Below are 23,356 nucleotides of genomic sequence, written 5' to 3'. Positions count from 1 at the left end.
GGTTATATGTATCATAGTTTCTTTATTTGTTCATCCACTGATGCCCAGGTATGCTTAAGTCAAAAGTTATTCAAATTTTACATACAAAATATATGTGCAAAGCATAGAAAAGTATCTAGAATGATACATACAAAAGGGGAGAATAATGGGGGAGCTGAGCCAAACTGGGGTGCAATATATGGGATATATGGAAATGCCACCAATGAAACTCCCTGTATAATTATCGTATCTTAAATAAAATATTAAAGAAATGCCAGTAATGGCTACACTTTGGTACATTTCTATTTGTAAGAGTTATAATTAAAACAACTTGGAGATGTATTAGAGGAAAGCTGCTTCTACTCTACCAGGAATCTAATATTTTCTCCTCAAGAAGAAAGTTTTTAATAGCCTAGTGTTTCTCTTCTTAAAAAAACGACTATGTACATACACAGATGTATGTATATATTTGACATAATTTCAGACTCCCAGAAAACTTGAAAGAATTGTTCAAAGAAGTACATGCAGTCACCATCCAGATTCCCAAATGTTACCATTTTACATTTGCTTTGTTTTGTTCCCCTTCTCCACATACATGTAATTCTTTCTGGTTTGTTTGAGACTAAGTTGCAGGCGTGATACTCCTTTATTCCTGAGATGACTCCAACTCCATTTCCCGGCCTTTGGCTGCTGACAGCTTTTAAATGTCAGCACTCCCTCAGCCCTGCTGCCCCACATCTCAGCAAGCTGGCAAGAGAGCTGCTGCTCTTTCCCATGGGGCCACTGGGAGACACAAGCCCTGCAAACCCCTGCCTATGTTGAGGCACTCAATCCAGTCTCACATGGAGACTCAGAGCCAGACACCTATGCTTTCTTTCTTGGACCTGCTTGGTAGACTTACCTGTTCTCCCAAGATACACTGATGATGTAAACAATACACCTTTTCATAACCTCTTCCGGTGTGTGCATCATAAATTTCAACATCAGAACAAAATTCTTCTTCCATCCTACATCTACAGAGTAGGTCACAATAATCCTAAACAGAAATGTTTTCATAATCACAGTATAATTATCAAAACCAGGAAACTAACATTGATACACTACTATTATCTAACCTACAGATCTTATTCTGATGCCCCCATGGGACCCATCAAAAGTCAGGTGGCATGAACTTTTAGCTTTCTTCACCTGGAACAGTTCCAGAGGCTTTTCTTCTTTCTTGACATTGACATTTTTAAAGAGTTCTGCTCAGTAATTTTGTAGAATGTTTCTCATTCTGGGTCTGATGTTTCCTCATAATTAAATTCAGGTTGTGTTGCATTGGAACGCCCTTTGTTCCTCTTGTTGGCTTTGTGTGTTTCTTGCCCTAACAAAAGAGCTTTTGGTATTTCTATTATTTCTTCCTTCTCTAAGAAAGGAACAAATTTCAATACAAATTCAGACATATGTCTGGAATATCTAAAACTGAGACAAGATCACTGGACAGTGTTTCCTATTGGCCCCATTATTACAGATTTTAAGAAAATAGAAGGTGGCAGAAGAAAATAACTCACAAAACATCATACCATTTGTGCTTTGGAAAACTTTGTCAAGTTCTCTTCTCTAGATCTTGACTGTGAGATGCCATGTTCAAATCTCCTCTCAGAAAAACATTTTCCTGCCTCTTGGTTAAGTTATCCCAGAACTTCAGAGCTACCAAAAATTAAAACTAAGTTGAGGAATGTGCTTTCTACTAATTGCAACATTTTCACTAGAGGTTGGGCTAGTTAATGAACTTGTCATTTTAGATTATTTTTAAAAAGAACATCTACTTTTGTAATTACAAAATAAATAAAATGAAGCTATATACATTATTTTTAAAATCCCATCTCTGACCAAAACTCTATTTCTTTCTAATTATTATTCTCTCCTTCCCATTAAAGCTAAAGTTGTGAAAGAATAATGGATGCAATGTCCCCATCCCCACATCTCCCATTCACATCTGTGGTCATCTGTTAATGTCACTTCTTGGTCCTGTCCTGTGATTAATTTTAAGGACCTCCCATTTCTTTCTTTGGCATCTTATTTGACAAAGATACCAAATAATTATTGTCCAATATTGTCTTACTGGACAATTTTTTATTTCCATGGCTCGCTCCACCTACCTCATAAATGCCGCCCTTCCTCAGGCTCTCACATACGTCCCTCCCTCTTCTTCTCACTGTCCAGTGAACTCATACATCTCTGTAGCTTCAGTTCCCATGCTGACCTAATATCAGTCCTATAACTTAGTCCTCTTACCTAAGCCAGAGGACTTACAGGCATTTCAGCCCCAGGCATTAGTGCTTACATGAGTGTCTGACCCAGACAAGAATTCTAAAATTCATTCAAACATCTGAGACAGAAAGTAGGAATCAAGTTAGCTCCTTCCTCCTTCCTCAAATTCAAGTCCTGCTGAGTCCCATTCCTATATGATTCTGGATCCTTCACCACTGTGCCTGAAACTGGTATGGACATTGTGGGAGAAAACTCCAGTAACAACAAAGTTATTCACCTTGGGAAGTTAATTTTGTATTTCTTTATGGTCATAGCAGATAAGATCTACTTTATCACCATCACCATTTTTCACCAAGTGCATCTAATATTAAAAATATCAAGACTTAAAATCAGTGTTAGACTTAGTGTATTTGACATTTGGAACAAATTCTATTTCATTGCCATTCGACTCTATTTTATTTGAAAAAATTAATTTCAGTAATAATAATTAACCACAAATAAAGCAAATAAAAATACTGGCCAGAAAAGAACTAAAGATGATGAAATTTTATTTTATCGAACCTCATATATATTAATATGACAGTAAAATAAAATATAATTATAATATATAAGTATAAAACAAAAATAAATATAACATTACAAAAAGGAAAATAATGGATTAACATTCTTAACTATAGAAACACATTTTTTAAAGTATACTAAATCTTATATCTCAATATTGGGCCATTGTAGAAATGTTACATGTTACTTTGGGGGGTTTAGAGCCATGACTTTTGAAAATTAAAAACATAGTCAAAATTTATTCTCTTCATATACTCATATGCAGCTGGATTTTTCAGTTATCTTTGTGCATAGTTGGTGAAGAACACTTTATATTAATTTTGAAATATAGAAAATTGTTTTAAATTGTTTCAAATCTCAAACACGGGGTTGGGCTTGTGGTGTATACCTATAATCCCAGTACTTGGAGGTGGAAGTAAGAGGATCACCAGTTCAAGACCCTGGGTATAGTGAGACCTGCCTCACAATAAAAAGGAGCATAGCAAGAAGTTTGGTATTGACAAAATCCTCATCTCACTATACATTTCGTAAGTGTCACTTCCTTATTAGCTTTCAAATCTCTACAGTCTTGAGAAATTCCCACAGCCATCTTCATAACAACATTCAACATCCATTTCTGTTATATTTGGTAAGATATTTTGAAGTTGTCTTTCTGCAGCACTTCTTTTCCCTCTGGAAAAAAATCGGAGAAAATAGCTGAAAGGTCTGAACACTCACATTTGATATATTACTTTATTTGATTTGGATGAGTGTCCACTGCTGACTCAAAATTGAGGAATTCGTATGCTGCTCTTTTGATTCTCATGGCAATGACAGAGCGCCATTCTTCGCCATTGTTCCCAGCATTAGTTCTTGTAAATACCATTTCCACACTTTTTGCTTTACAGATGCCTTCTCAAGCTCCAGGGGCAGATCTTCAAGGACCCTCTCTAAAGTTTGGTGTCTCATTGTACATTGTCCAAGTCTGTTTCCAAATATCTGAGACATGTTTATATATGATAAACTTCATCTACAAACAGAGTAATTCAGAAAAGAAAAAGGCCACTCACCAGAGACCAACATGCTTGCTAATCTCCTCAGATTCATTTTTCCTGTTTGATCACACAGTACTTCAAAGGATGGGATTAATGTTTCAAAATGTGTCCGAGCTACATGCCTGGCTTCAAAATGAGCACTCCGGCTTTTCTGGGACTCTTTCTGCTATTATACCTTCATCTTGCAACATTTTCCAGTGATGAGGTGAGACGAAAGAGAATAAATAATTTTTCCTCAAAGCTAAAAAAAAAAAAAAAGACACACCTGAAGAATGCTTCTGCCAGAATGATTTTGGCTAAAATACAGGGAATGACTGATTATACATAACATCCAGAAAGAATTTGAGATTCATTGCTTAATATTCCTCTGAACACCAATGACAATCCTGGCCATAGTTACATTATTCAATCTTTCAACATTGTGTATAATTAACAAAAAATTCTTAGAAATGCAAATGTTCATAGACATCAAAAGTACTTATCCTAGAAACAACACAAGATTTACACAGAAAAGGATGAAGGACAGTGATGAATCATCATCTGTAAGCACTGACAGTAATGAAGAGAGTGTTGGTAAAAATCAACATTGATGGGATATGTGGATAATATATATATATATATACACACACAGAGAGAGAGAGAGACTGGTAAACCAAGAATTTGATGCAGAAGAGAAAATTAATGCTATTTTAATTCATTCTGATATTGTTGCTTGACCAGTACTAGTTCCAAATGATTTGAGAGTTAATTTGGTTAAAAAAGGAAGTGACCCAAGAAAAGAAAAATAGCACAGAGGAGAGAAGAGGAGAGAAGCAACATGTGACAACTTTATGGTTTTACAAATCTTTACCAAAATGACAAATAATAAAAAAAAGAAACGTTGAGAACTTAAGTCATTCAAAAGCAAAAATTCATTTGCTTCATTTTGACTGCAGACTATTTGTAGATGAGACAAAAGCTCTAACAGCAGCTTTATAAACAGCTTTAAGTTCTACAACAGTAGAAACTAAATCCTCAAATCCCTGAGTGTGAGATATCTAAATATTTTTCCCACTTAGCACAAGTATCAATATCACTGAAGCTCAATGAAAAAAAATTGATAAAAATCCATAATGTGTAAATGAGCAGAGAGGAAACTGGGAGACATTTTACATAGTTTTTTGACATAACTATTCTTTAGCTCCACAAAACTCTTCCTTGTATGGTCTCAGAAAGGATTTGTCATTGACAAACAAAGGGAATTTTTGGATTTGTTGGAATTACTCTCAAATTACAACCAAAGTTTGAAAGAACATTTTGTTAAAATTAAACGTTAGTCCTTTTGAAGAGAAATTAATTTCATATTTATCTGTAAAAGACATCTCTTGGAAAATTACATCAAAGAAAAAATAGTAAGGATATTGAAAACATAAAGTGTTTTAATTATATGACAGCTGAGCTAGTGCGTGGGATTGGATTGTCAGATCCCTTTCTCAAGAGTCAGAGATCTCAGCCAGGACCAGCCAAGACTCTCAGACTTAAGGTGCAGACAACAAAGGTGAAACACAGAGGGCTGCGGTGTCTCATATACTTCCCCCAATCCATCTTTTCTGCATTGGACACAAAAACAACCAGATCTTATGGCATTCTTCACACAGCAAATAGCAATTCATTTATGAAATATTTCCATGTTAGGTCTCAGAGTGTCATTGATAGCTTAGATGAAACTAAGGATGCTTACCCTCAGGTTATGGTTTATTTGTTAGAAGTAATCCTTTAACTAGCAGCAACCAGCTAGACAGATTTCTTCCACCAAGTAAATATAATTAATAATTATCTTGAGGTCTAGTTGACCAAGACCTGTCTTCTTTTCTTGTCCCCCAGGTCATGCCTTGTTTCTATTAGGACAGCAAGTGCCTCAGGACAGCTTATGAAATTCCTTCCTCCCAGAAACACAGTGTTGCACACACTGAGCAAATGTGCAAAATGAGAGGATAGGTCCACACTGAAGATGGTAAAGTTAAAAGCAAGAGTGGGGGGGGAATCTTTTCTGAGCTTCTTTTTCATTTCGGAAAGACTGTTCCTGACAAGACAAACCAATGAATAGTGATGGAGAGGAAACAATAATAAATTTGGTAGGTGTCCATAGAGGTAATAACTCACTACAAATTCCAGAAATTTTGACCTTATGTTTCTTCTATCAGTTTTCAAATGTCCCCAGAGTTGAACAATTTCAACTAAATATCTTCATCAGAAAACTCATCTTAAATTTCTATTATATTTGGTAAAATATTCTGAGGTTTTTCTTCTGGAAAAATCAGAGAAAATAGCTAAAAGATAGCAAACCAACATTATTTAATCCAATGTTATAGAACAAAGGTACGTTTCTTTATGACATTTGAGTTTGGCACTGAATATTACTCTTTTCTTTTGCCTTCTTTCTTTTGTTTCCTTTTATTTTGTGAGCTTTAGTAGACTGATGTTTCTTGTTGATAAAAGCATCCCACCCCCATCTCTTTTACAAATTCAGAAAAACAATGAAGAAGCTGCTGCTTCCACAACTGTCTTGCAAATAAGTACAAATTTTTTCAAAGCTCCAAGACAAAAAAAAATGCAAATGTTTATTAAAAATTCTTTGTATTCTTCTAAAAGTTTATCTTTAGGTCTTTTGTTTATACTTATTAATAGTTATATAAATAATCATCCAGTAACAAGTAAATTGTAGTAAAAGCAAACATTTGAAAAAGTACACTTTAAATAACTACTAAGACATATGACTTATGTAACATTCTGTTCTCTTGATTTGTCCCTTTTTTTAACTGTTGTGCTGAGTGGAGAGTACATTGTGGCATTTACAAAAGTTTTTATAATATGTAAAATATATCATACTTGAATTTAAATACATTACATTTTACTTTTTATATACATTATATTTTTGTAAAATATATCTCAAATCCAGTAAAATATTTCATGCATAAGCTAAAATTATCCAAAATACAGCTGAGAAGTCTTCATAATAAAAATTTTTATTGTATATAATTTGTCTTATATAATTTAAATGTGGTTATGCTATTGTCTGATACCTCTAAATATCTAAGGTAGCCTACTTAGGAATTCCCAGTCACTTCTTTACATCAAAATAGAATTTACTTGACAAAAAATAAATATAATGTCTTTTCAGTGCATTTTTAATAGGTCGTGGTCATATTTAGTCTAACCACAGGGTATTAGTGTAGTCCCCAATGGCAGATATTCCATCTCACTGTATGAAAGTCTTCTCAAAGTATCCTAAACTCCAGTAAATACTTTCCAAAGAGCTTACCAAAGCAAAACCACTTCTCTGCTATGTATCACTACCTACACGTATCGTATTGCTTGTTCACATCATCAGCATCCACTCTAACTGACTTTTCTTGATCCACAATTTAATTCATCCCCCCTTTCATTCAACAAACAATTCTACAATACATTTATGTAACAATTTTGTTTAAATGTCACTTGGGTGGTAAGAATACAAGACAAAAGATGTTATTCCTTCCTTTAATTAGGTAATATTTGAGTGGAAAGACAGACAGATAGATAATAAATTTTGGTGGGTGTCAATGAAGAGGTTCCTTAGAGAGCAAGGAGCATCTACTAGAAAGTTCCTCTAAAGACCTGAGGGCTTGAAGGCCTCAAGGTAGGCCTTGGAAAGTTTATAAGTAACAAAGATTAAATCATATTTTCATTAAGAGCTCACTCTGTCCTCAAATTAAAGATGTAAAGCTCAGTTAATAACCCAATTTGCGTCTTTTTAAAAGAAGGGAATCAGGGTATTACAAACACGGCAGAGGGCAGAAATGACCAGAAGCCCTTGAGCCTCTGACTGTCACCTTGACTATTGACCTTGCCAGAAAATGGGACTGTGGCTTTGTTTGCCAGACCATCATGGTGAGCACTAGCTAAAAAAATATGTCTTGAGCCAAACAAAAGGTGGTATTTCTGAAAATGAAAACTTGAACTAAAACTTCTGAGTTATCTATGAATTGCCCCCAAGCAATCTCATAGTTATCAAATAATGTAGAACAACTACATCTTTCTAGTTTCCTAAGCAAATCAGAATTATATTCATCTTTTGTTTCTTTTAGACACAATGAAAGGCCCTACCTGGTAGAATAATAACTCTAAATTGGCAACTGAGTGAAGCAAAATTCCAGAAAATCCACAACCTTCAAAACTGACAACTGGGTAATTCACAACCAGCACAACTCATTCAATAGATGTGTACTGTTTATGGGACAATACAAATACGAAAGAGTACAAGTTTCTAACTTAGAGGACATTGTTTTTAAAAAAAATGACCACTAATTTTTTTCCTAGAGTTCCTACTATTCTTCTATTCTGAGTGTTCCTTTAGTCTCCTTAGGATCCACACTACAAAACAGGACTGAAAACAGAACTTACTATAGGGCCATAGAGATCTGACCAGAGGGTCAGCACCTCATGTACGAAGTACTGCTTGTGCTACGTATTCCTATGGAGGCAATGGCGGAAGCAGAATACAGTACGTGTATTGAATAACAAACCTGTGACTCCAGTCAGACCACTTTCTACAACTTCGCTGCGTGGCAGAAGGAGGCAGGAGGAATGAGCAGGATTGAAGAGTGAGAGAGAGCAAAAGAAGGAAGTTAAAGAAGGTGAATATGGTTGATGTACTCTCTATATAAGAATGAATACAGAAGTTTTAGACCTTTTGAAATCACCATAGGAAGGGGACTAAGGTAGAAAGAAGAAAAATAGAGATGAACCAATTGGGTTATAATACATATATGCAGGGAAATGTCACAAGGAAGCTCCCTGTATAGTCATCTTAAACAAACAAAACTGTCAGGTTTTTTTCTTTTATAAAACCAGAGAACAGGAAGGCAGAACAGGTTCTGTCTGGGGGTGCTGGTACCAGTGGGAGGGGGAGGATGTGGGGAAAGAACATGGGAGAGTGAATATGGTGCAAATACTGTGGACACATTTATGTAAATGGAAAAAATGAGACCTGTTGAAACTATTCCAGGAGTGGGGAGATGAAGGAGATTGGTGGAGAGAGTGTATACAAGTATGATATATTTGCTATATTGTAAGAACTTTTGTAAATGCCACAATGTACCTCAACCCAGGACAACAATAAAATAAATTTTTTAAAAAGGGTAAAAAAGTTCAAATGGTTTATTAGAAAGCTTTGTGAGTTGTGCTGGATAACTATGGTGCCTAGAAATCATTATCACCACAGCATGAAAAGTTCCCCCAAAAAAGTATCCTGTCCATGTTAGTTTTCATCTTTTGAGTTTGTATGTCCATTGGCACCAAGTTCAGATGAGTTGAATGGGTGCAGTGGGCTAGAAGAAAAATGCCTGAGGCTGCCATGGTGATGATGATTGTAATCTGGCCATAAAGCTGGTATTCCAGTGTGGGGAGACTCACTCTGATACCTGACTCTCACAACTTGGAGGTACAAATTAGATCATGCTTATATTGTGCTACCAAATTATAAGTATTATAATGTTTATGATTTCTATCATCATTGGTGTGATCATTGCATCATTACCTTCTTCCATAAAGACAGTGTTCTGCCAGCCCCAACTGTTTCCAGCTAAGTCTAGACAGTAAAATTTCTACTTTTCTAATTTTGTAGCTGAAAATATGCAAACAAGAATATGCAAACATTAGCATTTGCTAATGGCTCGAAGGTTTCCGATAGTAAGCAATGGTTTCTCCTGCCAATCCAGCTCCCAAGCCAGATGGCACTAGCCCAGGAACAAGGACCATCATGAGGTCTGTGATTGTGGCAGCCACACCACTCTGAAGTGGCTTCATCCCAAGGTACACCATGGCCACTCCTTTATTTTTAATATTAAACCTGTATTGCTGGGGGAATTTCAAGCAATCAGCTAACTTACCCTCAAAAGGAAAAAGCAAATAGTGGATAGACGGTGGGTGGATCAGGAGGTTGCAAAATAGTCACCACAGGGAGAAATGCTTTGACTTAGACAGTTATAAATAATTAAGTTATTATTCTAAATCTGACTCTTTTTTCTCCCTCTCTTTCCCTCCCACCCAAGTCGAAGCAACTATTATATTACCAAGCAAAGCTTGAATGTTGTGAAATAAGGAGCCCAAAACCTGATGGTACTTAATTTTATTTTCTTTGAAATACAGTGCGGCTGTGGAAATAGAACCTGTGTTAGTCATCTATTGGTTCCATCAAGACTGAAAGTATCTTTACTTTTTGAATATCTGTGAAAAATGCATGCGAGTAAAATGAAAGCCTGAGAGCATGAGACAATTCCCACTTGAATCATGTTAGAGTCTCATCACAGATTTAATATTATGTTTTAAACCTCCATGTTATTTCAGCACACTTTAATATTAATACTGAATTCATTTTTATTTCTAATGCACTGGAACGTAATGGGAATATAAGGTATCATTTGCATGCCACAGAAGATACAAGAGAACGTAAAGAATCTGGGCAAGGGCACATATCTAGAGAAAGCTTTATTTTATTCACCCCTCAATCATTTACTAGACACCCAGTAATTACCAAAGACTATGCAAGAGCCAGGACTATAGAGAAGAGGAGGAAGGGATCCCCATTCTGGATTTGAATGGACACTCTATGCATGCTTATCAGAATTCTAAATGTGCTTTATGCAGTCCTCATTTCAAGCAAGCTATTATGAAGAGGACCTAGAGCCTCAATATATTTTCAGACAGATGTGCACAGTAAAGGGGAACAGATGCCTTTTCATCAGTTTTCTGATTGTCTGAATTCTTTTTCAACACCTGTGTTAGAGTACATGGGCCCAATTTTATAAGCATGAGATCATCTTAGTTGCTTTCTGCCTGTAATTTTGAATAAAGGGCCAGCCAACCCTTGGTGGGAATTGACCTCAAGATTTAGTCATTTTCTTGTGACCACCTGCATTTGAACTCATTCATCTCCATCCAGTTTAATAAGCTTTGGGAAGGGGGGAGTCCATTAATGGAACTAAAAGTTTTTCTCTTCAAAAGGAACTTGTTAAGAAAACAAAATGGTCTTAAAATGCACATGCACACACACACACACACACACACACACACACAAACACAGAGAAGCAAGATTTGGCACAATGTAAAAAATAATAAAGCTGGAAATGTTTTTCCTCAGATTCTAGTGCTTTATTAAACATTTTAAATAAATCTGATGAAAATAGTTCAGGTGTGACTTTGTGACTAAACCATAAGGACTGTTTCTTAGATTTAAGACATGAAATGCTTCAAGATATTGTTCATATCACTTTTATTATCCAGAATGTGAGCATGCAAGAGAATTAACCAAAGTTAGATTTTACTTTTAAAAAATGGTTATATGTATTTTTAACTTACATACAGTGAAATTTACTCTTTTTGGTGTACTTTTCTGAGTTTGACAAATGTGTAGAGTTATGTACCTCCTACCACAAACAAGATATAGAATGGTTCCATCAAACCAAAACTTTCCTCTCATCACCCTCCTACCTCTTCCCCACTCCAAGCCTCTGGTTATCCCTATAGTTCTATCTTTTAAAAGCACAAACATATAGGAAATGCTATCCTGTGTAGACTTTGGGATCTATCTTTATTCACATAGGTAAGTCATTTGAGACTGACCAATGTTGATCAGTAGTATATCCCTTTGTGTTACTGAACAACATTTCACTGTATTCATGTACACAGCATGTTCATATATTCCCTAATTAAAGAATGTGTGGATTGTTTTCAGGTTGGGTACAAATTGTGAATAAAACTGCTATAAGTGATCACATATAGGTTTTGTGTAAAATAAGTTTGAGTTTCTTGGATAAATTACTAAAAGTCATGTGTTAAGTCTATATTTAACTTATATTCATTAACCATATTCTAACTGAATATGTGCTACATAGCAAGACTTTCCCATTACTCCCAACAGTAAACACAGGTTTATTTTGAATTCTATCCTAAGACAAGTTGTTTTCTTATAAAACTTAATTGTGGCTCATGAAACCTTTCCTTTCCAAACTAATCACAGTCCCTTTGGAGCAATCAATGCAATTCATGGCCCAAGATTCAAGTGGTAAGAGGAAAGTCTGAGTTACATTTTGGTTGGTCAACCAAGGTGAGTCTCACCTGTATGCTTACTTTGGAGAGTTCTGAATCTAGTAATGGCAACCATGGTAGGCTGTCCTTGATTGCTTGTACCTGCAGTCCCCTTATAAATGTGAATGCTATCCAAAAAGTCATTTTTCTGCATGCAATAAGTCTACACTTACTGGATTTTAAATAAAATCTAAAGATAGCACTGATATCAGTTTTAAAATGTGACTTTCAAGATAAGAGCCATGGAAATCTTAGAGGAATATGTGTTCCCTCTGTATTTCCATACTCACACTCTCCTTTCTTTCATCACTTGCCTGTTCTATGCTTAAAACATTCATTTCTATTGTATTGGGAGGTTAAGAAAAAGCAATGGTCTGTACAAATTTCGTCTTCTTTGAGTTTCTGGAAGGAAGAAAGTACATTTTTATTTATTTCATTGTTCCTTTCATTAGTGAGGCGGTTTATTCAATACTCAGTATGTTTCAGGCTTCATACTAAGGTTCAAAGGTCCCACTACAAGACAACTTCCCCTGCTTGCAGTGAGGACGCAGTGAGGACAAGGAACATCTGAAACATCTAGTGTGTGTGGTAGAGCTGCAGATGTCTAGGTTCAATCCAAAATCTCCTGAGTCAGAGAGTGTGGTGGGATCCTGGGAATTACACCACATAAATTTTTGTGGTTAGAGATTGTGTCCCGTTCTCCATTTTATTCCCAGTACTAAGCACAAATCCTGAGACAGAGTCGACACTCAATCCCAATTTGCTAAATTCAATCACTCTACAAATATTTGAATGCTTTCTATGGGCCAGATGTTGTTCCAAGCTCTTGTATCCAAGAACAAAACAAGCAAAAATTTCCATTTTCATAGTTCGGAGGAAAAGGAAGAAACATTAAACTAAACATAAAAATGAAATAAACTATGAAGTGTGGTAGACAGTGAGAAGTGACAGAGGGACAGACAGGGTAAGGGAGACAAGGAGATCTGGAAGACAAGCCAAGGAATGACAGGCAGTAGCATTAATTCAGGGAGCAGAGTGACACTTGAGAAGAGTGACATTTGAACAGAGACTAAAGGAGGTAAGGAGGAAGCCTAGAAGATATGTGGAAGAGTGAGCAGCTCAGGCAAAAAGAGTAAGTCAGTGTGCCTAACACATGTGAGTGAGCACAGGCACCATCCCAACCCCAGACCTGGATCAGAATGAGGGAGGGACAGAGCAGAAAGAAACAGGTCATATGCAACCTTGTAGGCCATTATAAGGACTTTAAGTTAGATGAGAGAAATGAGTCAATTACTGAATGAACCAAAAATGAAGCTGCCATCATATCATGTGGCAGGTACTAAATAAAGACATTCAGAAGCTGCTTAGACAAGAGCTCGTTATAGGTATTCAAATATTGTTTTAATATTAGGTATATTCTTTTTGCAATTAAAAAGCACATTTTGCTGTCATCAGTATTGCCAATGGCCAGTGAAAATTAAATATGACTCTAATAAGAGCAGTGCTTTTATTTTTCCTGTTTTCAAATGGGAAATATTCCTTGTATTCTTGGTTTTCTTATAAATAACTAATTAATCAACATGGCAGAAGTAGGATAAAAAACTCTGGCTCACATTGTCTCAAATCGATTGTATGATTCCAAGGGCCACCTACAATGTGGCCCTAATATGACTGCCCTGATATCGATTCTTTCTCTATAGAGAAAATCTATTTTGTGGAAAGATCTCATACACAGTGCTCAGTGCATTGATGTTTTGTAAGGTTCCAGTACAAACTCTTCCTGTAGTATCAGATATTATTCTGTAGGAGGTTCAGTCATGTCTATGAATGTTTCACATATTTCAATAAGATTGTAGAAATTCCTTTGCCCTAGAGAAACTCCAGTGTCAGACAGCCAAATAAAACAAACTATTAGACAAACAAAAGCAAAACCACAGACAAAAGAAATAACAAGTTTCAACAACAGGGTGATAGAAAGTCCAGGAAATGTTATATTTTAAAGCCTGATTAATTTATATGAAACAATCAAACAAATTTTAGAATCTCTAAACGTTTCAAACTGTATGAGGTTATGGATTATTACATTTTATGGCAATTTAATTGCATTAGGATTATTAAAGATATACTTGAGCTGCAATGGCTGTGTAATTTAATCATCTTGATATTTAGTACTAGAATATTGATGGATTTTAGTTCTATTTTGAAGATTATTTTCAAATTGGTTTCAACTTTTATGATACTTAGAAAAAAAACAATTTGGACTACTTTGGAAACCTAGAAGCTTGTGTTTATTTCACGAACAGGCCATGTCACCCTGTTCACTATTCCATCTGAACAATCCTTCAAGATTTGAATAATTTTTCACAAGGCCATTATGTCTCATTCACTCATACTGCATCAAGGAATTTGGTAATTTATAAAACCATGCATATATCACCAGCATACATGTAAAATGATCATGTATAAATGAAACCTGTCACCCCACATAGCTACAAATTATTGTCGTAGAAAAATGCGTCTCCTACACATTTGAAGTTAATGTTCTTCCTGAGAACAGTCCTAGAAAACATACTACCAAAGCTCCAGTTTTCATATTAAAAACACATCTTGTTTGTTGTTTGATTTTGGGGCACCTACCTTGACAGCTTAGAGTAAATAAGAGGTTAAAAAAACAAACAGATAAAATAGACAAAAAAAAGTCTTTCCAGTCTGAAGGCAACCACACAACTCAATTCTGTATTGTCACAGTTCCCTGGCCCTCAAAGGCACAGCAGCTGTGCACAAGGAAGTTCAGACCTTACAGCTCTAGGTTGTGACACTGTCGTGACCATGAACACACAGTGGGCGTTAATTCTCAACGGTGATACTGCAAATATTGTTTTTTTAAAATAGCCTCTTTTTAACAAAATTAGATTATTTATATTCATAGACTGCAAAAAACCTTTTTGGTAACGCAGTATGGAGACTGACTGGTTTAAGTAGATGTGCCAATAAAAACTTGTTAGGAGATAACATTGTTCTCCCTAGCAAGGGCTGCTGCTCCTCCACCTCTTTTCTCATTCACTTTTTCCTTTCTCTTCTTCCTTTCCATATTTTCTCTCCTCCTCCTCCTCCTCCTCCTCCTCTTTCTTCTTCTTCTTTTCTTTCTCTCTCTCTCTCTGTTCCTCACCCTCCCTCCCTCCCTTCCTCTTCCTCCTCCTTCTATCTTTTCCTCCTGACCATTCCTCCTCTCTTTTTTGCATCTTGGCTCTGCTCACTTCCATAACCTACTTTCTGGCATCTCCCTCTGGTTACATTAAAATGCCTTTTGGCAAAGCCTCTCCTTTAGATACATCAGGACCCTTGCATGAAATGCCTAGAAAATTAATTCCATGTACATTTTAGGAAATCTTGCTCACAGCTGCATTTTTCCATTAGAGATGGTTTCAAAGTCTACATTTAAAAAAAACCACAGCCAAATGAGGCAAAGTTTAAGTGAGAAAATGTGTGAAGCATTAAGCCAAGTGACAGGATCAGGGTTACATTTTCAGAGAAGCCGGAAAGTTCTACAAATGCCTTTCAAATCAAACAAGAACATTTTTGAAATTTAAAAATAAAAATCAGACTACCAGCACAAAATTAATAAAACTAAGATTCATATTTGGTTTGAATGACAATTACAGCTCAATTTCTTAAGTGACTCCTAAACAGGAGCCACACATGTAAAATAACTTGAAATGTACATGTTAACAAGAGAGAGAGAGAGAGAGAGAGAGAGAGAGAGCGCATTCAATCCTTTTATTACTGTTCTTATTGGCTCTTTCATCACAAAATTTCTTTTGCTAAAAACTCTGTTATTTATCAAATTTCCACTGATTTAACTCTATAATTTATGACATGTTCTATGACATAATTTCTTTTTCCCCATTTTGGACAATAGTCATTTTTTACTGATTTTTTGATAATGGTAAGCATACAAAAATTAACATAATACAAAATTAGTAGAGGAAATCACTAAAAGATTACCTAATCTTTAACAAGTTTCCTAGTACACAGAATTCCCTGTAATGTCTATAAATCTTTTTGGATCGGTCATGGTATTTGCATGATGAAGTATTAACTTTCTCTTACCTTTTTCAAGGAAGGAGCCTCAAGAAGACGTAATAGGGAAAGATGGAAAATACAGTTTGCACCCTTATAACCTTTTCACTTCTCAGCTCAGCTAGAAAGAACCAATATGAACTATGACCTTTGTTTAGCAAATCTTCCCCCAGCCCCACCTCCGAGCTCATCATGTTTAGTTGCAAGACTGAGTTCCAAGTGTGAAGGCAACCCCCTTGTCTCCATTAACCGGTGCTGAAGGGCTTCTCCTCAAGTGCTGTCCTGCACTGGTTCAGGGGCTGAGCTGTTTGGAAGGATCCCAGCAGCAAAACAAAGTGGAAGATGTTTAGAGAGTGACACTAAAACTTCCCTGTCCAAGCCAGGACACTGGGAGAGAAGATTGCTGCTGAGTGACAGACCACCACGAGGGGAGGGGAAGAGAGGGCACGTACCAAAACATAAAGGATGTTGCTGTGATCATAGAACATTAAAACCTATTGAAGTTATTTTAAGAAGGAAAGTGGAGTAGGAGGGAAATAAAAAAGAAAATTGCTATCGAATAACAACAACACATAAAACCTACATAAAATAAATAATAAGAAATAGCTGTTGGAGAAGATACTCAATTTAGAAATTTCTTTCTGTTCTTTCATTTATTACTTTTTCTTGATGAGGGGGAGGTACCATGGTTTGAACTCAGGGTTTTGTACTTGCTAGGCAAGTGCTCTATTACTTGAGCCATTCTCACAGAACTTTTTGGCTTTAGTTTTGGGGGGTTTTGGGGTTTTTTGGTTTTTTTCCATGTAGGGGCTTTCTTTTGCCTGGGGTGGGCTTTAAATGGTGATCCTCCTACCTTTGGAGCAGGCTGGGATTAAGTTATACACCACCACACTCAGCTTGTTAGCTAAGTCAAGGTCACTAACTTTATTTTTTTCTTTTTTTACTTGAGATGACCTTACCACTTATGTAGCTGGAATTGAATCTACCACCAAGCCTAGCCCTGTTCCTTAATTTCTTTAATATCAAAATTATTTTTTCTGAGTAATATGTGCTTCAAAAAGTCAAATAATGCCAGGAACCAGTGGCTCACATCTGTAACCTAGCAACTCAGGAGGCAGAGATCAGAAAGATCATGGTTCAAAGCCAGCTCAGGCAAATAGTTCATGAGACCCTATCTCAAGAAAATCCTTCATATAAAAGGGCTGGTGGAGTGGCTCAAGGTGTAGGCCCTGAGTTCAAATCCCAGTGCCAAAAAAAGAAGAAATCAAATAATGCCATATAGCAAACCCCCTAAATAAACACTATGACACTTTGCCCTTTCCTTGATTTATCTAGTACCAAGGGCAACCCCTTTAAACTCATTTAATGCTTAATACTTATCTCCATAATTCTAAATAATATATGCATCCTAGTTTGCAAAGTCTGACATTATCTTTTGCTTTTAATTAGAGCAGCCATGGACTTTTGTTGTCTTCGGATGCCTCCTCTATTCTCTATATGTGATTTTATCATAATTTTTGGCTAAGTGAAAATTCTAGTTTTTCACATACACTTTGTATATTACCTTATGTATTTATAAATGTATTTTAACATAACCAAATTCATGTTTGCCTTTTTTAAAGCAAGATTATCTTATGTAATGTACTTGTGTCAGGAAGTACATGATTCTGATTGGCTCTCTTTGCATGATCTTAGCAACCATCGATGATCAATAGCTGTATGTATTAATTCATAAAAATTTGCAAAATGGTAATATTCTAATTCTGTTATTTGTTCATTTATTAACTCAAATATATTTGCAAAGATAAACTTACTCTCATAAAATAATGTTTCTTATAGTATGATTTAGAGAGGAAATTAATAACAAGTGGCAATTATTTCCCTGTATTTACCAGCTTTCAATTTAATAAGGTAGTTTTTTTGTTCTTCCAAAGATAATCAATAGTGTTCCTTTGGTGTTATTGGATCACAAAAATTTAAACACATTTCGTGTACGTCAGTCATGTACAAAGATGCCATGGGGTTCAAGAAGCACACTTAAACTCTGAGAATTTTTACAGTAAAGAAAAATCTGTTTACTATGCAAAAAAAAAAAAAAGTTCAAGGGAAGAGAAAAAGAAATGGAAGATAAACCTGCAAAGCTAAGAAAAAGTTAGGCATATCAATACATTGCAATGGGTGATTATTGTTTGCTTCTGATTATAAAAATACCATAAAAAGCAAAAAAATCATAGGAAATTGGACAAATTGTGGACACTGAAGGGGTGGGTGGTTAATGGGTGGGAATGTAGTTCAGAGATGGAGCCCTGGCCTCGCATACCCAAAGCCCTGGGTTTGATTCCCAGCACCGCAAACAAAAAGAAAACAAAAAGTAAAAAGAGTTATTGTCAGCTAGGTAACTAAGATGATAAGATTGTCGTCATTTTTTTTAAAGAAATGGTAATTTTTAAAAGATTGATAGTTGTTGAAGTTGGGTGAAATCTCATTGTACATAGCTTTTCTAATTTTGTATTTGTTTAACATTTTCTTAAGACATATTTAAAAGCTATGTCTGTGCTTTTTACTATGATTGTATGACTAATGCTGTGTCAAATATAGTATTCTGATTTTATTTTCTTACTTAAATCATACTTACATACATACAATCATACTATGATTGTATGACTAATGCTGTGTCAAATATAGTATTCTGATTTTATTTTCTTACTTGAACAACATTGTGTTTTTCCTAAGATAAAACTAGCTTATTGGTTTTTGCCTAGTTTTCTTTTAACTTAGAGCTCTGATTGTTCTACTACACAATAGAGTTGTAAATAATTCTCAACACAATATTTACACTGATAATCTACCAGCTCATTTCTGGTTTCCTGGAGTACTTGCCCATCTTTTTTTCCATCTTGCACAATTGCTCTCTAGGTCTGATTATCATCATCATCCTGAGAATTCCTTGGTTTTTTTGTTTCTCTCATGCCCTATATACTATATCTTCTTTTTTCTTTTGTCTCTTATTTTGGTGGAGATCATTCAGAAGTTATCTGAGTAAAAGTGCATAAGAGAAAGAAATGTGAAACATTTATTTTGTCTGAAAATATCTCTATTCTTATTTTCACAAATAGACTGATAGTTTGGCGAGGTACAGACTCTAATTTGGCAATAGCTTCCCTGACAATTGAATAATGATTCCCTTGTTTTGTAGTTGTTCATGTGCGAGAACTCTGATGTCATTTGTATTTCTTTTTTTTTTTTGAGACAAGTTCTCACTGTGTAGCCCTGACTGTCCTCCTGCCTCTACCTCCCAAGTGCTGCTGTTCCATGACAAATGGCTCTCTTCTTATTCTTCATCTTTATATGTGACCAGTTGATTTTCTTTGAAATAAGAACATGTTTAGCATCTTTATAGCTAGTTATCCGAAGCTTTACAGTGAAGTATATTGTTGTATCACCATTACAAGGCTTTCTCTCACATTTCTTAGTTTAATGATCTTACGTTCTTTGAAATTTGCACAAAAATGTTCCCACATTTATTGATGCTTTTTCGGAGTTAATTTTTACTTATTTTGATGTCTGTTCTCTTTATCATTCTTTCCTCAAATATCAGGTGACCTTTGGTAGCTATTCATTCTTTTTTTTTTTTAAATGACATTTCTGAGGTTTTGTATTCAAGGCCTCATGCTTGTTAGGAAGGTGCTCTACCACTTGAGCCACTCCATCTGTCCTGCCGTTCATTCTTGATGTTATCCTGAAAAGCTGTTTAGGAAATGTGTCTGTGTGAATACCAAACTGGCAGGTTTCACTCTAGACTGATCCCATGATGGACTGATGTTTTGTTGGGAAGCCTCAGATATAAATATCTACAATACTTTTCTTGGGAAAGTTCAGTTCCTCAGAGGATACACATGTCTCTTGCCAAGGGTAGGGGTGAAGGTGGACTCCAGACCCCCACATTTTTCCAACATTCTGTACATTCTGTACAGAGCCTTTTGGCATTTAAGAAAAGGAGTGGAAAAGATATAGTTGGCCATATTCAGATGAGAACTGGAAAGGAAAAACAGTGAATGACCTTAGATGGTCAGTGTTTCTCAAGAACTTCAATCTCTCTCTCTCTCTCTCTCTCTCTCTCTCTCTCTCTCACATGTATACACACACACAAGCAATAATCTCTTCTTTTTTGCATTTCAAGTCTGTCAAAATATGTGACACATAGAACACATTCAGTGGGTGATGAATAAATACATGAACAAACAGACTTTAACTCAGTTTCTTCACATAGCAAGTGAAATATCTGTGCAGTCATTTTGGAATTATTATAAAGATCAAACAAGATATCAAAAAGGCTTACTTAAATATTAAGCTTTTTGATGAGACGTGCATCATTTTTACCATCAATTTTTAAGCACTAAGGCAAGAAAACAGAATGAAAGTATTCTTTAGAACAGCATTTTTCTATATGCTTTGCTGTGGTTTATATGGCTATATTATCTGACACTGGGTCTCTGATTCTCAGTAAATACTAATTGAAATGACTCCACATGTGCATCCATGTGTTTAGTAAATAGCATAATTGCATCCATCCATGAGATATTTTTATCATTGCTAATAACAGCCCTTATTATTTTATTTTGTGGAGTCATCTGATAATTAAGTGAATTTCCAACTGGGAACTTCAAGAACCAATCCAAGCGTCACTGTGTGGAATAGCTTCTCAATGGCGAGTACATTCTGCTCATTCTCAATAGGCTTCACTTCAATTTATTCCAGAAATATGATTCCAGCACTTGCACGGAACACTGAACTATAGATAAGACAGTTGCAGCCAGAAAGTTCTGTTCTTTTATCAGCACTAAATAGCAGTAAGCTTGAGTATAACAATTGAAATCACTATAAGACTAAGTTAACCCATTCCATAACACTAAGTAAAAGTTACCTAGGAACCAAATGAGGAAGGGAAAACAAATAATATTTCTATCAGAGGCCTACCTTGATTTCTTTTATATGGATCATTATATTCTGACCTTTTATTTAATTGCAGGTCCAATGCAAGTAATTTAGACAGAGTCATCATTTTATCTTATAAATATTAAATGAATACCTAGTATATGCCAGAAAAATCCTTGAGGTATAATGATGTGTTAAAGTGATCTTTGCCCTTCAGGAACTTATACTTTAGAGAATATATGAATAAAAAATGAATTACAATGCACTGAAAAGTGTGATATTGGTATGCTATGGAAAAACACAACAAGAATCTTTAATGCAGCCCATGGCTGTCAGGAAAGACTTTCTGGAAGAAATGACAGGTAAATCAGGGTCTGAAGATGAGTGTGTCTGAAGTGTCATGTTCTAGAGCCTGCACGAAGACTTCATGTTATCACATGCTGATTTAACAAAAGTGAAGTGGAGCCTTTTCTTTTTTCCTTTTTTGGCAGAACTAGGGTTTGAACTCAAGGCTTCATGCTTGCAAAGCTGGTGCTCTACCACTTGAGCCACACCTCCAGTCCATTTTGCTCTGGTTATTTTGGAAATGGGATCTCTTAAACTATTTGCCCAGGCTGGCCTCAAACTGCTATGCTCACGATCTGAGCTTCTCAATTAGCTAGGATTATAGGCATGAGTTACCAGCACCTGGCTAAGAAAATGGAGACTTTAAATGGACATGAGGCGAGCAGGTGTGTATTATGGAAAAATGGCTGTGGCTATGTAAGGGAATGGACTGAAGACCTTCAAGAGTGAGTTGTCAGGTCACATGGTGGAGTCTTAGCAGCCAGGGTGAAAGATAACAATGCCCTGTACTAGGGCAGAGCTAATGGGGACTGAAAAAAGAGCTATCTTAAATGTTTAAATAAAAGAATCTTATGATTGGATAGGGTTGGGGTTGATAACTATGTTTTTGGTTCAAACTGAAACATAGAAAATGAGAGCTCCAGTCACTGAAATTGAAAAATAAGGAAGGAAGGCAGAATTCTGAGAGAAATGGCATTACTTTACAGCGTTTTGAGAAGGAAGGATTCAGAGGGACCTGGGTGCAGATATTCAGTACTGCTTCCCTTGGTTCTCTTTAAGTAGGTCTGGGAGGTAGGCCAGGACAGTGAGAAAGACTACCCAGAGAGAGGAAGCAAAGCACCCTAGAGGGTGCTGAGAGACAGGTGAAGGAGGTATGTGTCCAAAAGCAAGAACAGCTTCCAGAGGGGTGAAAAGAGTAAGTGGGGAAACACAGGGTCATGAAGCTAAAGGAAAGGAATGATTCAAAGAGCGAGTTCTAAATGCTGCTGAAGGAGAAAGATCAGGCAGCATTGAGAAAAAGCCAGTTGGCTTTGGTGCAGCACTGTGAGGGGCAAAATGTAGTCAGCTAGAAAACACAGAAGAAAGGAAACGAAGTGTGGTAGAGACATTTTGTGACGCTTAACCGAGAAGGAGCTAGAAGCTAGAGCAACAGCTACAGCAGGCATTAGGTGGACAAACACTCTTCCTAATTGTTTTCAAGACGAGAGATATGAGTAATTTTAAATGCTAGAAGGGGAAAAAGAAAGAAAACAAAAGAGCCCAAACAGAAAGGTGAAAAATATACCATAGAATAAAGACAACTCAACTGAAAGTGGCAAGACAGGAGCCAGAGCCTGGGTGAAGATGCTTTGGGCTCACAACAGCTCGGCAAAACCTGTTGAGTTCTTATTTGGTTCTAGAGATACAGAAGTGGAATAAGCGTCAGATGAGAAAAAAATTAAAGTGTTGTGGTAATAAAAGTGAAAACCTGAGAGGCTGAATGTGAGCATGATAAAAATGGAATTTATTATTAAATAAAGAGTATTCATTTGGAGGTTTTTAAATTAATATAATTTTCTGAATTAATCTCCTTAATTTTGCTTTACCTCTAAGGTTTCTCGAAAATCATGTTATGTCTTTATCACCAATGCCTATGAGGTCTGAAGTCATCTCGTTACCCCCAAGGAGTTAATCCAAAGTACTTTCTTGATTTTATGCAGGGAAGTTCACTTACCACAAGGCAAGCCTTGTTACTCAGCCAGATTTGTTTTTTAAGTGTCCACAGAGAGATGGTATTAGCACTCACTCCAGTCACCAAATATTACCAAACAGGAAGCTCCAAAGCCGAGAAAACAATGGGACAGGCCACATTTGCTGTAGTTGATATACTTCCACATTTCTCAATTCATTGGAATCAGAATCTGTCTTGAAATTACCAGTTGATGCCATGCATGCTAAGGCTGGAAAAAGACAGAGTATGCCCTTGTACAAAGAAGGAAAGCCACACAGCTTTCTGTGCCAAAGGGGAATGACCCTTGGGAGGAGAAAAATAACGTGTGCTGGTTCGTGCACAAATGCTG

The 23,356-nt window shown here is 36.1% G+C and overlaps 1 long non-coding RNA gene across 1 annotated transcript; it reads right to left on the bottom strand.

The window, feature by feature from the left end:
• Positions 1 to 2,958: 2,958 nt before the first annotated feature.
• On the bottom strand, positions 2,959 to 16,379 carry LOC141425545 (uncharacterized). The gene is made up of 3 exons (XR_012450519.1): positions 16,047 to 16,379; positions 3,846 to 4,071; positions 2,959 to 3,468 (listed from the first exon to the last, which is right to left on the bottom strand). It is a non-coding gene; the product is annotated as an uncharacterized lncRNA (long non-coding RNA).
• Positions 16,380 to 23,356: the final 6,977 nt, after the last annotated feature.

This window comes from Castor canadensis, chromosome 8, assembly GCF_047511655.1.
Source record: "Castor canadensis chromosome 8, mCasCan1.hap1v2, whole genome shotgun sequence".
NCBI lineage: Eukaryota > Metazoa > Chordata > Mammalia > Rodentia > Castoridae > Castor > Castor canadensis.
Note: the sequence above shows the minus strand (reverse complement) of the source record. Positions and strands in the feature narration are given on the sequence as shown.